Source organism: Anas platyrhynchos, chromosome 1 (genome assembly GCF_047663525.1).
Source record: "Anas platyrhynchos isolate ZD024472 breed Pekin duck chromosome 1, IASCAAS_PekinDuck_T2T, whole genome shotgun sequence".
In the NCBI taxonomy this organism is placed as follows: Eukaryota; Metazoa; Chordata; class Aves; order Anseriformes; family Anatidae; genus Anas; species Anas platyrhynchos.
The window spans coordinates 8,032,983-8,048,579 of NC_092587.1; the positions used below are offsets into that span (position 1 = coordinate 8,032,983).

General features: G+C 41.8%; 1 protein-coding gene and 1 long non-coding RNA gene across 7 annotated transcripts in view; one reads left to right on the plus strand and one right to left on the minus strand.

The window, feature by feature from the left end:
* The window catches only part of GRM3 (glutamate metabotropic receptor 3), a 106,324-nt gene that overhangs the window by 65,475 nt on the left and 25,252 nt on the right, over nucleotides 1-15,597 (minus strand). For 2 of the 6 annotated variants that reach the window (XM_072025975.1, XM_072026042.1), the window contains one exon: nucleotides 665-763. The exons of 2 other annotated variants lie outside the window; for them this stretch is intronic. The gene's annotated coding sequence lies outside the window, so the exon portion shown is untranslated. Of the gene's footprint in view, nucleotides 1-654; nucleotides 764-15,597 lie in introns of all 6 variants that reach the window. 2 more of the 6 variants (XM_072025916.1, XM_072026003.1) reach the window with 1 other exon arrangement.
* On the plus strand, nucleotides 5,210-9,032 carry LOC110354461 (uncharacterized). The gene is made up of 3 exons (XR_002406485.4): nucleotides 5,210-5,378; nucleotides 5,977-6,091; nucleotides 6,987-9,032. It is a non-coding gene; the product is annotated as an uncharacterized lncRNA (long non-coding RNA).

Consider the following 15,597-nt stretch of genomic DNA (forward strand, 5'->3'; position numbering starts at 1 on the left):
ATACTCATATTGAAAGGAGGTAGTTTTAGGGCTGAACACATATTTTCTTCCTGCAGGAAGCTGACAGTGATGAGAGTATGTAGGATGATTTACTACCGCATTCACGTGATGCTATTTAATTTTTTTTTTCCCTCCTGTTCAGCATATTCTCTTTGTGTTTCTGAAATCAATAGAACTGCAGCAAGTCAACAGATTATTTCAATATTTCTTAGGATGTTCTGCCCTTATCAACATGCTTAGTACCTATTGTTTTTGATAAGGAAAATAGAGTCCTTAAATGTTGTGTTTGCTGCCTAGGAAGTTCAGATGATGGCTGTGTCTGTGGGGATAAGAAATCCAACTGCAGAAAGATAAACATGTATGTATGGAACAAAACACTTTTGGAAACAAATACAGTGGGATTTTTTTACTATTATTATTATTATTTTTTTTATCACTGCCATGATTTTGCTTGGAAAATATAAAACTTGCAGTGAATTCATAGGAATGTGCTTACTTGTTCAGAAGGGAAGACAGATGAAGGCAGGCAAACTGCAGAATAAAACATGAATTAAGTGATAGCCACTTGCTGATCATTGTTCTGCTGTCTGTCCATTATCTGTCTGGGTGTAGGTAGTAAATGCCACATGAATTTAAATAAAACCCATTACTCACACTCACTTACAGATGGGATGATAGGAGTTGCTTGACAGATCTTACGCAGGAAACTTGGATGTAATTGTGCCCGTTGCTGTGCTGATTCTCCTCCAGCAAAATCCTCTACCTGTGCAGGAATATTTTAAGACCTCACTAAATTTGTAATGGTGACAGAGCATTAGGGGTTTTTGCTTATTTGTTTTTTCTCTCATTATTGGTTCTCTAAAATAACAGATGGTGAAATCTCTCCTGAGTAAGCCAAATGCCAGCGTTTTCTCTTACAGGATGTCATGCAAAGGCACTAACAGCTCGGCTCCTACTAGCTCTATAAATTGATGGGCCTGCTCCAGTGCCTTTTAGAGTTCCTGGGTGTCATTAAAACACTTTGGATCAGCTCCTTGAGACATCTGAATGAGGCAGCCAATCTGTTTTAAATACTTCCTTATTATTCCCATAGTTTCATGTGGACATGCTGGTAAACAAGCTAATAATCTCTGCTTTAACAACACTTTATTTTTATAATACCGAGCCCCCCTTACACACAAGTGTAAGGTCAGGTCATTTTGCAGGTAGGTTTAAAACTTTATTTTTTTTTCCTTTACTTCTTGAATGAGGAGTTTCCTATTTCTGAGATGGCCATTGCTGTGGGTGAACACCTGTATGGTTACAGCTGACAGAGGGTAGATGGGTGAAAATGATCTTGATTGTATTTATATTTCCTTGGTCATCTTGCTGTGCAGTACTGAAGGAACATGGATAGTCTGATGGCTGCCAAGGGAAATTTAGAGCTATTTCATGCTCCTAGAGCAGTCCTAATTCACTCTCTTCTCTCATCATTGTTAACTTATGAGCTGATGATCAGGAAATCTCAGCTGAATTCATGGTTCTGTACCAAGTGTGACTGTAGGGACATTTCTTCATCCCTCTAAGTCCCATATTCCCCACTGGTGATGTGAGACTAGTTGGAATGCTTTCATCCCAGTGATGGGCTGTGAGACTAAGCTGAGCTATATTTATAAAGGCAAAGAAAAGCCCATAAACTCAAGATGTTGTTCTATTCATATCTACCTTGTATTTCTTGTTAAATTTCTATCTTGCTTTCAAGCATATATATATATTTATGATCACCTGTTTTATTAGATTGCTTTTGTGATTTATTATTCAAGAGGTCTTAGAACATACATTGATTGAACATAACCACAAAATGAATGAATTGAGGAGTATACAGATATCTCAAAACTGTAAAAATTAGAAACATTTGGCACCTGGGATTTGTATGCTCGTGTGAGATGCTAGCTGCTAACAGTGGCTAGTGGTTTGGGAAGAGAAGACCCTTTTGCATTTTGATGTGTTGATTAACACTTTCTGATAGCTTGTTCTGCTCTGGTTTGAGAATTCTGAGTATGAAAGTGGATAAACACATTTGAGAAATACCTGTAATAACAATCCTAGGTCACTAGCTCCTGGTTCACAGCGCTCAACATGTCACTGCACATACACACAGCAAAAATCATGACCCTCAGAAAAGAGACCAGACTCTCTCTGTACAGGTACAGGCACACTCTGTACATGCCTGCAGCTGAATATGTCCCAAACCAGAGACCAATTTTGTCTTTCTTTCACACTTAAAGAAAAGGCTCCTCAGCCATTCCCTGATTCCACAGATAAAATACCTGAATCTAAGAGAAATACTGTGGTTTAAGCATGACGTTGATGTTTAAGTTGGAGTCCTAACCTGGCAAAACACTCACTGCACTAGGCTTTATACAAACATCCAGAGAACAAATCCTTCCCTCATCATCTGTTTTGGATAAGAGTCAATAGCTGGCGACAAACACTTGGTGACACAGTAGCAACAGGGACTGGATATCTGCAAACCTGATATGACCCTGGTTATATACAGATGTTTGTGGGTTTGGTCTTTCATTACTCTAGGCCACTTTATATTTCAGAGGGATAAGCCCTGAATTTATCCATGTTGGCACTCTCCTTGAGACACGAGACAGCAGAGGGATAGAGGAAAGAATGGCATTCATATGAAATGTCTTGAAGGAGAGTAAATTTCTTTTGACTGCTGCCTGTGGAGTTTTCATATTTATTGGGAAGGAAATAATGCTCAACAATTGTCATTGCCTCCCAGAGAAGCAATGCATCTGTTTGAAGGTGAATATTGTGTCTATGCTCACTGTCTCTCAGACAACATGGCCTATGACAGCTGAAGTCATTTGGGATGTTCCAGTTAAAGGAATCCGGGACCAAATTCCCAGGGGCTATGTGCAGTTTCTGTACATAAAACTGTCTTTGAGTATAAAGGGGAATTTTCAAAAGCATTCAAAATCTCTTTTACCTTCTTTTATGGAATTAATTCTGCATTCCCTTGAACAACCAAATAGACCTTTTCTGCATCTTATCTAGTTTGGCTGCAAATATATTAGCAAATAGGATGGGTCAGGGACCACTTTCTGGCCAGGATGCCACCTGGCACAGCTGTGCTCTGCCCTTAAAGCCAAAATCTCCAGAACTGGATGGTCACATCCCAGCAGCCTGTTGTGAACTCTGCTGGGGCTGAGCCAGTCTCTAGCCCCTTTCCAGGAGTTGTCTTGGGAAAGTTTTCTTGGCAAAAAACTCAAGGGCCAGGGACTCTGGCAGCAATTAAGTGATATGGATGATCACATTCAGGTGGATGCTGTGTCACTCTTTGCTTAAGAGCTATAGTTGCAACCTTAGAGCTCCTCTGACATGAATACAGATGATCAGAACTGTGTGCTGTCGGTCCTTCAGATGAGGAGCTGTGTGCTAGCATCAATAACCATGTCTAGTCCCATAAATTAAATTTATCTGGGGATATTCTGAGGCAATGAGATCAGTAGGCTTACAATAGTGCATCCGCACACAGCTAGCCTCTCTCAGCCACTAAAACAGGGTGCCCGCATTGAAAAATACTTGTGGTGAATGGTCTCCACCATTTGCCAAGTCCCAACCCAAGTCTAGGAATTATTTAGGACAGTGCATATCCCAAGAGAACTCAGTGACTGTTATCAGAACCATGTCACGGACCATTCCAATTTTTTTGTATGGGCAGCTTATATCATCTAGGTTTTTTCACTGGCACTGTTTAGATTATTAGTAACACACAAAGACAGTCCTCTGCTGGAGAAATCTTGCCTGATGTATCCTAGTACTGAATTTGCTTTGCTGATAGCTGCATCAAGATTGTTCTTGGGCATCCTCTCCTGGATGAAAACACTGCCATGAATCTCTTCCTAAGAGGTTTTCAGTGTTAATCTTCCAGGTGCTAGCAAAAAATTCTTCATGCTTTCCACAAGCCAAAAGCTTCTTAGCTGAAAACAACAGAGGAGACTGGATGCTTGAAGCAATGAAATCAATGAATGCAAACTCTTGGGTATAGACAGAGAGGGTATTTTCTGTAGATGCAAAGGGATGCTGGTGCCATTGCACAATATATCATTTTAAGCTTGTGCATAATCTGTGTATAAATATGGAAAAAAAAATCTCATAGGAATAGGTGCAGAAAAAGACAAGAATAATAATCAGAAGACTGGTGAACCTGGTTTAGGGGAGGAGAGTAATGTGGCTTCACTTATTTAGATGAGTAAAAGAAAAGCTGAAGTTTTTGATAGCTCTCTCTACACCTCAGGGGGCTGAGTACTCAGGAGGGAGAACAGACTTTAAAGACATTTCTGGTACAAGTATGTGTGAGTATAATCTGGGTCTGAATAAACAGAGAATAGAAATTACGAAGAAGATTCTAAACTGTAAAGGAATAAAGTTTTGGAAAAGCCTTCTGACAGCAGGAATAATAGCCGCCCAAAATAGAGAAAAGTCAAAACTGAAGAGGGAACTAAGGGCCTGATGGCTCTTGACAGAACAAACTGAACTCAGTGACCAAAGAGGTTCTGCCAAGTCCTATATCTGATGATCTGAAAACCATCTAAGGAGACCATATCCTGTTGATCTGCAAAGACAGAGGAGGTGGAAACTGAGTCTCAGTCTCTTCAGGGCTAAATGTGGGATGATGTCCTTGAGCAACAGCATTTTCATAGCAAAAGAGAGCAGGAGTAGCTCCTGCAGAAATACACAAAGCTGTGGAAGAATGGACTGGAAGAGTTATTTGTCCTAATCTGTGTTTGCAGTATCATCCATCCTGGGTATGCTACAAACATGAAAAAAAGAGGAAGATATCTAGATACTAACTTTAAAATCAGCATATATTAAATTTAAGAGCTTTTATATCCAAATGGCTGCTCCATGCCCTAAATTCTCTGAGCTGTGCTTAATTCTTTTAGCGCATGTAAAAACCACCCACCCACTACTTCAGAGCCATTTTTCTTTATCTAAATGAAATTTCTTTAGTTCCATTCATCTTTACAGCTCATTCAACAGGTCGCTCCACAGCAGTGAAGGGAAGCATGTTTCAATGTGCTAATCCAGCTCAGAGATGGATTAATTGACTCACAGGCCCCTCTGATCACTAGCCAGATGTCTCTCCCCAGCTGGCAAGCCTTACTAATTTTCTTGTTGTTGTTGTAATTCTGGGTTTCCAGCCAGCGGGGGCCCTTCTCCACTCAATCAAGGGCAACATGCCCTCTGCCGACATTTTGTATTCTTTGGCCTGCTTTCCCTTGGGCAAAGGCATTCAGCTATAAACCTCCTCTCCTGGCTCTTTTTCATCTGGATGGTGGCCCCTGGGCCACCATGGGATGGTGCTGTGCATGCTCAAGGTGGGTGGTGGAGGGTTGAGGTGCCTGGACCATGACTTTCAAGAAATTTCAGGTCTGCACATTGAATTTTGTGGAGAAAAAAAAAAAAAAAAAGAAAAAAAAAAAAGGAAAGAAAATAAAAGAAAAAGACTCACAGGAGGTAGAAGCATTTTCTTCACCAGGCAGTGTGTTATGAAATGACACTCAAACACTCAAGAGTGCTTAGGAGTACTGAGAAAGACTCGATCTGTTAGGAAAGTAAATTGTGAAGCAATATAACATAAGGGATGGTTCAAAGATAGGATGTGTGAGGACTCCACGCTCCACTGCTGATTCTGTCACTGGTCCTGATGACATGAGCAAAGCACTTCAATTGTCTGGCACTTCTACTTCCTCGCATCTAACAGAGATTTAATGATAACATTCTTTTAAAGATATCTGCTAATGAGCAAGACACTTCTTGAATTAAGTACCACTTGTGCCACTGAACATAGAGCCACATAACATCAGTGTGATGGCTTCTGCAGTGATTTGCAATGATTTGGCTAAAACCCTGTTGATGCCGACTGTAAGGTGTCAGTTTTGGCCACACTGTAAAACAATGCTTGTTGTTTCCCAGTGTTTTGGAACATTACTGTGAGTACATTGAGTAGAAATTTAATCTAGAAGGATTCATCTGGATGGTGCAACCTTTATTTGCCTCCACAGCGACTTTCTCACAGATGGCATGGAGGGTAAGTGGCCACTGAGGGAGCACAGTTGAGAGTACTGGTAGCCATGGGAATACGTGGAGAGTTGTGTTGTTTAACATTGTGACCCTGGAGTCCTATATATGTTATGGAGACCCTATATATGTTATTGAATCAGCCTTATGGTTTCTGAATTATGAAGGTGTAACCCTATATTTTATTTTATTTTATTTTGTTTCATTTTATTGTTTTCTCACTAGTGGGGATAGTTTATCCAAACTATAAAAAGGATGTTAAGGTCCTTGAAAACATTCAGAGGAGGGCAACAAAGCTGGTAAAGAGCAGGAAGGCACATGCTGTGAGAAGAGGCTGAGGACTCTTGGGTTTCTGGTCTGGAGATGAAAAGACCAAGTGGTGATCTCTCTGCTTTCTGCAACTTCCTGAGGAGGGGAAGCAGAGAGGGGGGTGCTGGCCAATTTCCCTGGTAACTGATGACAGAACACACAGGAACAGCACAAAGCTGTGCCAGGGAGGTCCCAAACATTAGGAAAAATTTCTTTAATGTGAGGGTGGTCAAACTTTGGAACAGGTTAGCTAGTGAGGTGTTTATTGCCTCATCCCTGTCACGTTCAAAAGGCACTTGGACAATGCCTTCAGTGATATGCTTTAATTTCTGGTTAGTCCTGAAGAGATCAGGCAGTTGGACTACATAATATTTGTAGGTCCCTTCCAAAGGAACTATTCTATTCTATATATGAAACCAGAAAATAAATAATAATAATAAAATGAATAATAATAATAAAAATAAACTGAATGATAGGAACCTTTCCTTTCCATTCCTTTCCTCCACCACCTATAATGATCTAACATGAAAAAGTTCCCCAGAATACAAAAAGACAAAAACACTTCTTGACTGCCCTTTTTTTTTTTTTCCCATTAGAAAAGAAGCTGCAAAATATTCTTTCATGACAAGATCAAGAAGAACGCAGCTTGAAGAGAGAGAAGTAAGAAGTTCATCTAAGGTGTGAAAGCAGAGTTCAGCTGTGTTTGTTATGGGCCAGATTCTTCCTACTCCATGTAAAACTGGGGAGGAGGTCATTTGTTTAGCATCGGAGCAATTGCTTACAGTTTGCAGGGATGTAAATAAGAAGTGTCTCATTCTTGCAATTTAATGTCTTTGGTCTGTTTTAGCTTAGTTATGTGCCTGGTATAAATCTCACCGCTAATTTCTTTTCACATTAAGCATAGCCCCGAGGAACTTGTTTTACAGGGAACTTAAGGCTTCGACCTTTGATCACCGCAACCTGACTTCTCACAACCCTGAAAACAAGCGTCTGAAAAAATGAAATGCGAACAACGCACACCATCAATATCAATTACTGCGTTGTTATGTGGTAAATTTCCCCCACAGGGGGTGAGCAATTCACTTGACGCGCTTGGCAAAGGGCTTGATTCTCCTCCCTGCCGGCAGCGAGGCGGTGCTGGCATCTCTCTGTATATTTCAGTGGAGTAAGGGAGTGCAGCGTCAGACCCAAAGCCTCTGTGAGCGCAGGGAAAAGCAGTCTCTGTCAGGAAAAGCTCTCTGCAGCCTGAACAGCAAGCTGCAATCTTTGAAGGGAAGACTTCAAAGAGAACAGGAGAAAAGAAACAATGTCTAATCTTCATACAAATGTGCTCTGGGGGCTCTGAAACTCAGACGCTTATGAAGTTTAAGAATTAATTATCATTTGCCAGAAGCAAGCTTTATGCACAGGTAAACGGGACAGCAATCTGAGACCTTCGGGTGCAAAATTTATGGAATTATATCAAACCGATTAAAGCTTGATAAATCACCAGATTTCCATTTGGTGTACTTCTCAGAAATATGTTGGTACGAGAATTGTGACTTGCGGGTTCTCATTAAAACAAGCAGCGTAGTGGGCTGGATTTTTGGTTCCCATAGAGCAGCACAGCTCAGTTGACTTCTATTTACTGCAGCAAAAGAGAAGACTCTAAAACATTTGTCAGCTCCACAGCTGTATAAATAGTGAGGAGCACTGTGAATGACTAAAAGCAAAGCAGGGCTATTCTGATTCCTCTTTGCAGAAAGGTGTGTGTAAAATGTTCCTCAGACCAGCTGAGGTGTCTGGGATATCTCCACACCTCACAGGCTTTATTGCATTTGTGCTTTACAACACCCTTTTGACTGAGCATTCCTGTTACATCCATTTTTCACCTTAAGTTTGAAGCGTAAAGAGGTGGTATGACCCTTGGTTGCAAGGCAAGCTAGTGGTGAAATAAGGAATTAAACATTTAAGTATCTGGAGGACTCAGTTATGTGATGGAGTTATTGTGCTCAAGAAAGGGAACGATTTATTGTGAATACCTGGCAAGAAACCTTAGCAGGTCGTGGTGACGTGTGTAGCTGAAATCCTCTGTTTTCCTCATGCTGAAGATGTGAACTCAGCTGGCCCGTGTGGCTCAGCTGCTGCAGAGAAACACATTAAACCCCAATAACTTGTTTGCGCATCCCAGCCCTCTCTTCTGTAAAGCACTATCTGCCTCTCGCCTTTAAAACTTCAATGAAAACAGTTGCTGCAGAAGCTTGTGACAGCTGCACACTAAAAGAAACCAGTTCCCTGATATAAGCAAGGGTTTTCAGATGTGAACAGCTATATCTAATTTACAATGAAAAAATTTCTCTTCTCTTATAAAGCCAGTGAGCCAAGTTACCTGTACAGCAGAGAAAAGGGATGAAAGGCAAAGATCAGGTCAAATACAACCACTTTGAGAGAATGAGTCTCCCAGGCAGGATTGCAATTGCTTCATTTTGTGGTTATAGCAGCATGACTTTCGAGGTTAGATGGAATTTGTCTTGATATTTGCCCACCAGCAATCAGAAGGCATCAGTGACTGTTGTCTCCCAATGCATACAAATGCTTTGCACCCAGATAATTCACAGGTGCATTTGCTGTGCACCACCAGAGTTGCTGCTGCTTGGGAGTTACTGGCCACCACAGAGGCTCAAAATAACACAGGGGCACTACATTACCCCATATTAGCATCCCGAAGGATGCAAAAGGACAGAGCTTGACCCTGGTGTTGCGTTACAGCAGGGCCATGTGTGTTTGTTTTCCAGAGAATTTTTCTTCTGCAAACATTCAGAAAACTCCCAGGCAGGCTCCTCTTACTGGCTGTTGCAGCTCCCAGGACAACAAAACCAAAGGTAATGGGTGCTGCCTCTCCCCACCAAAATGGGAAATGTTGACATTTCAAGTATTTGTCTAACTGCGGATAGTTGACACAGCTTGTGAGAAATTACCCTGGGAGGAACGGAGCCCTCCCAGACTCCTCTGCTTCCTTTGTGCTCCTCTCAGCTCCTGCTGGGTGCTTCAAGTGACCCCACCAGGAATGTCTCTGCCCCAGAGTAGGTTCTCCACCCTTCCTCTGGGTTAATGTTATCCTGCACACCTTCCAGAGCAGGGGACCAAGGGACATGCAGTGATGGGACCCATGGGGACTCTAAAAATAGCTGCAGCTCTCCTGGCATCCACGGGGCCCAGGTGGGATAAAACAGGCAGATGCTGGTACCCAAAGAGGAAATCTGGCTCCTAGTTATTTTTTTTTCCCACTGAGAGATTTTTTGCTGTGTTTGTTGTAAGATTTCGGTGTCACTTATCGCATGTCTGCTATAATGCATTGCCTGAGGCATAATTAAATTCAAAGGGCATGTCTGTGTTGAAAAGGAGGGTTGCAATTTGTTGGTGCTCAGATTTTTCATTAAAAACCAAGCAGCTTTTTTGACTGGCAGGGACGATGGTTATAGAACAAAAATGATATTAAAAAAGAGAAGGGAAATTCTCTGCCTGCCTGCCTTCCTTCCTTCTTTTCTTCCTTCCATTTTTCTTCCTTCCTCTTTTTTTTTTTTTTTTTTTTTTTTTAACAGCTGCCTACCTGACATTCCCACACTGACTTGGAATAAAGCCCAGCATTTAAAAATAGCAGGATTGTAACAGAAAGATAAGGCAAAGAGAAGAGCCTTGATGTAGAGAAAGGTGTGGCAGGTGTTAGGTAGGGTTTATATATATATATCTGTGTCTCTATGCATAAAAAATCTACTTCTTTACAGAGGGGAAATATGTGTGAATGTATTTGCATCATCATCATATGAAAAATTTGCCTTTTCTGCTGAAATTTTCCTGAAAGCTCAGTTAATTAGTTTTCATAACACCCATGGAGGCAGACATTAGTATCATCCTTATCTGCAGATGAGGAGATAGCAAAGAGCACAGAGGGAAGGGACCACAGAGAGATTAAGGGATTTCTACTACAGCAAATTCAGCGTAGAGCTGGGAATTCATTCCAGCAGGCATAACCCTAACCCCATTAAAAGCAATGGGAGTCTTGCTTAAGAGATGCCCCTATTTGGCAATTTTGCCTGCTTTGTTCAAACCAATCTGTTCTGCTCACAGTTATGTGTGTCCTGACAGTGCTTTCTGATGAAAACTGCACCTCTGACTGTCCAAAGCTCCTGAAGAAACCCCAGCTGTGTCCCTCAGTCCCAGGACTTTAAAGCAGGGACTGAAGCTTTCTTTGAGGGACTCTGTACCATACATTTACATAGCCTGAAAAACAGTCTGGAGTTATAAGTGGAGTAATTTAAAATCTCTCTAAATGGAGTACTATATTCTCCCAGGCCAGCAGGGTCACAGGAACTGAAATTTTACATCTCAAATTGCTATATTTTACAGAACAGTTCTATCAAAAAAAAAAAAAAAAAAATGGCTGGGGGGGGGGGGGGGGCTGAGCTTAACAGATGAGCTAGATTTAGAATAGATTGGGCAAAGCCAGCTCATTAAAGAAAAAAAAATGAAAGAAAGAAAGAAAAAAAACTCTTCATTTTATAATGGCATTCTTGTCTTCTTGTTTATATTCTCATTCCAGGGCAACATTTCCATGTTATTAGGGTGTTTTCAGCTCTTATTTTTAAGCTTACTTCATTAATGTTGGTAGAACACTTTGAAGTCAAAAATCTAAGTGCTAAGTGGTATCACTGACACACTTTCCAGGCAATGCTTTTGCCTTCCCAGAGGTCATGTGAAGCAAACGTGTCACACCTGCAAATGTGCACAAATTGCTGCAGGCAGCAGAGGGCCAGATTTCCCTTGAAACTCTTGTAGCAGCTGTGTGCAGGCTGCAAATGCCTAGAAGAGGATTCCTCTTGTTGGCAGAGAGCTGGCCTGCTAAGCAGGGCTCCACCACCTAGACACTGAGTCCCAGGCCCTGCTGTGATGAGCCTGGCAGTGAAACAGCTGTAGAACACAGCTTTGTCTGGTATTTCTTGTCTGCAGGATAGAAGTCTCTAAAAGTCACCCCATGGCTTGTTGTTTGGCTCCAAGTCTCCAAAGTTTCGTATTTCCCAATGAGTGTCGTGGTCTGAGAGTGTTGTGCTCTGAGGAGCACAACACACGCTGGCCTATATGGGGTGGGCAGCTGGTGGAGCTGCTGGAGTGGCTTTGAACATGGGAACTGCTTCATGGGGTTGTCCCCTGCTGCTCTGCAGTGTTACTGAACATCAGGCTTTGCTGCTTACTTGCCTCCAGCCTGCAGGATTGCAGGACAGGTCACTGAGGCCTTATCCATGAAGGATGGTGTCTATAGGCTGAAGGCCTGTTTGAGAAGTCTGTAACATCCAGGCTAATTTTGAAAAGCCGTTACTTCATCTGTGCCCTTGCCACTTGTATCCCTTCCCCATCATCCCCAGGGTTTGTGAACACAGGAAGAAACCTGGCTATTGACCTTGGGGCACAATTTGTACATGCACGTGTCTGCCTGAGTGGAAAGTGGAAAGCTGTCATTTTGCTGTATGGTGGCCTTCCTGCTAAACCACAGTAACACAGCTGCCCTGCTCTCCCCCAGATGTGATTTATTACTTTGTAATATTTTAAAAGATAAAGCTGGTTGAGCTCAATCAGTGTTTAGATGGAGAAGTCTCCAAGGAAAACACAGGAGTTAGAGGAAATGTTCCCTGAGTCAGAGCTGGGGCAATAATCCAGAGTGGTGTTAAAGATGTTGCTTTTGGACTGATTGTAAAATCAATGTATTGGTCACTGGTGGTCTGTGGGGAGGGAATGTAATACCTAACGTGACTGGACGATAGCTGGCAGGTATTTCTTTGCTACAAGGGTCAGCCCTACAGCAATTGTAAATTGGATGAATGGGAGATGATGAATCTGGCTGATTGCTTTCTCTGCTGTCTTGTTATAGGGACTTGGAGGCTTGGTTGTTTTTCTTTGTCCTCTCCCTTTTGTATTTTACATAATTCCTTAAACTGTACAAAAACATACAAAATACAAGGATGGGGAAACATTTAGTGGAATGAATTTGTTTTTAAAAAAAGCTCCCAGCTTCTGGAAATTCATAATTTAAGGATTACCATAAGGCTGTTTCTGCTTAACACTGTGGATTATGTGGAGTTGATTTTTCCCTCATCATTCACACAGAGGTATCTGAAAACTCAAGCTGTTCAGCACTGTTTGCAAGGTTGGATTTATTATTTACCAGGTTTTTACACAGGGCGAGTGCTCTGTGTCTGACCCTCAAAAGATAGCCAGCCACATCTGTTCCCAGTAACTGTGTAGATGACGTGGTAAAGATCCTGGATTCTGCTTGTTGGAGCCCTGTGACACTGTATTTTTCTCCAATGAAGTGCATGTGCTGATTATTTGTTGTGTAGTTTGTTTGAAACAGTTCCAGTCAAGGAACATAGATGTTTCCCTTATGCTATGCAAGATACACACATGTATCCCTTTTCTAATTCCAGAAAAATAAATTGAAAGAACACTGATGTGAATTTAGAGATATAAGAAAATAAACAACTTCATCCATGCACCAATCTTGTCTCCTGGTTTCTAAACAAATAGCTTTCCTTTATCCATCCTTGATTTGTAGCACATTTTCTGATGGAATGGAGTTCAGATTCAAATGCTCTGTTTTCATCTTTTTCTTTTTTTTTAAAATTTATTTATTTATTTTTTTTTTGTAATGAAGTTTGAAGTAAGAAGGGTGATACATAATCTCATAGTAAGATCAGCAAAGCATCTGGAGCATTTCTACCAACTTTGTTATTTGAGGTGGCCATTTCAAGAATGAACCGATCGCATACCTTTGAGGACAGCAGGGTGTTTAGGAACCACTGCTGCAAATGCTCTGTGACTGTAGTAATTAACTGTGCCTCTCAGCTGGGAAAGAATGGCCAAGATAAGCACATTACAAACCATTGTTGAGAATACAAGTGCTTTGAAGAGAGAACTGAAAGGAATTTTGCTTTAGAATACATGAAAGTATGTAATGTGAGATTTCTTGAAGGGGAAGATTATAATTTATTTGGGCATCTCTAATACAGGCTTAGAAGCAGTATGTGGAAATATTTCACAAATTATTTAGGAACACAGACATTTGCAGGCAGGACTGCAGCCAAGTGCAATATTGACCAGCAATTTGTCTCAGAGAGGCCAACATGAGATACTACAGAGGATGTTACAAGAGAAGTTGTGGAGGCTGTTATGTTTTCACAAGTGGGGGAAACATCTTCCTAATTTTTGGTTATTGTTGTTGCTGCTATTATGTGTAGATTTAATTTCTATCATTAGGACAAAAAAAAAAAAAAAAATGAATGAAGAAGTACCTAGTTCAGGCTCTAGATATTCTTGTCCAAAGCACAAAATGCTTCTTCCTAATCATACACTGAATGACCAGAACCAAGCCAAAAAAATCTGAATTCCACCCATGTTGTTAGTTATTCCAGTCCAAAATAGACTCCCACAGTCTGCTTCAGCTCACTGATGTAAAAATGACCACCTTTTTTCTGGCCACATAGCAGTCAAGCCACACGGGAGTCTGCCTGATGGTTTTAAATGAAGTGCAGGCCTTTCTCTGTCTGTCATACCAGCACATCAACACCAAAGCCCCCAGCAAGTTGTTTCTCCCTTCTGTGCTGCTGTGCTGCCTCTACAGAGCAGAGACACTGACACTTGCCTGCTTTGAAAAGCAACCTGATTGATAGCCGTGGCTAAAAAAATCAACCGTAGAACATAGCAGAAGAGATTGTTTTGTAGGATTATCAGCTACACCACTGAAATTGCATGAAACCACCCACAAATCTCTTCCTTAGACAGAGTAGAACACAGTCACCTCTATGCAAAACTTCTCCTTATGTTCCTTCTGCAGAATTAAACAGCCTTTTTGTTGTTATTGTTACACAAAAAAGACCCCTATCCTTCCCCCCAAAAAAGAAAATAAAAGAAAAACGAAAAACCCCACAGTCACCTAAAATTTACTGTGATTGAATCCCTGCTGAGCTGCAGTGCAGGCAGGGCATTTGCACTGGAAATTACTATGGCTGGCATGTCTGCCTTGGTTTAGAGGATAGTGTTTTCATGTGCTTTTCCTTTCTTCACCAGCTTTCTTCTCTTTTGTCTGCCTGCCTCTTTCCCATTTCTTTCACAGTCGCTATTTTTGCTCTCAGCAAAGAGCTCAGTCGTGCTCTCACCCTCTCATGGGCTCTGTGTACACTTGAGGTCAGGCTAGCAAACCTGGAGCCAAACTTTGGATCCTTCCCTTGCCCTTTTTATACCCTTCTTCCCCACCACAGTCTTCTATCTCCCCCTTCCCAGGCATTCCCCGCTGCATCTTGCCATGCTCCCAGAGCAGTACCCAGCAGCTAGCACATGTGGCTGGAGGCAGCTTGGGTGCTCTTGGTTGCTCCGATGCAGAGCTCCTCATGGACACTGCGTCAGTCATTCCTCTCCCCTCTGAAGTATTTCATCCTTTCCAGCCACATGATTTTCAGGGAAAAGGGACAGTCTGTCACTCTGTGTCATTACCCACTGTAGCACAACACGGGTCCCCTGTGGCTCAAGGCACCATATGCTTCTTTAATATACACAGTCATTCTGATGTGCCCTCATATTTCTCTGAATTTGCTTTGTTCTTCTGTCCCTCTTCTTCCTCTACCTATTCTTCTTTTAATGCTGTCTTCCACTGTGGTCCTTCTTCCCTTTCCCCACGCTCTCCGTGCCCTCCTCCAGGGCCATGCTGCCAAGCCTTTGGCAGCTGTCCTGGGGCAGGGATGGGGCTGGGGGCCAGCAAAGGGCTGCCGGGAGGGTTTCAGGCCACTTTGGCCCCTCTCCCTTTGGAGAGAGTAGGGTTTTCTATGCCTGATCCTAAGTGGGGAGATAAACAGAAAGAAGAGGCAGAGCTTTCTAAGGAGCTTGACAGAGGTGACGTGTTTTGTAGAAAAGGCTGCATGAGCAACAGGGAACAAACCTTGCTGGAAGGAGTATTTAACATCTGGCTTGCACAGTCTCATTCCTTGGAGGTCTACAGTTATTTTATCATATTTTTTTTCTGGCTTGCATTTTCATATTTTCCCTAATATGTGTATTTATTTGTTTATACTTTTCTGCATTTCTGTTCAACCCTTATTCCTACCATTCCCATCAACATGGTATATAGGCTGCTTCAGTTCAACCAGTGTTCCTAAAATCTCTTGATTGGGGTGCTCCAATGAG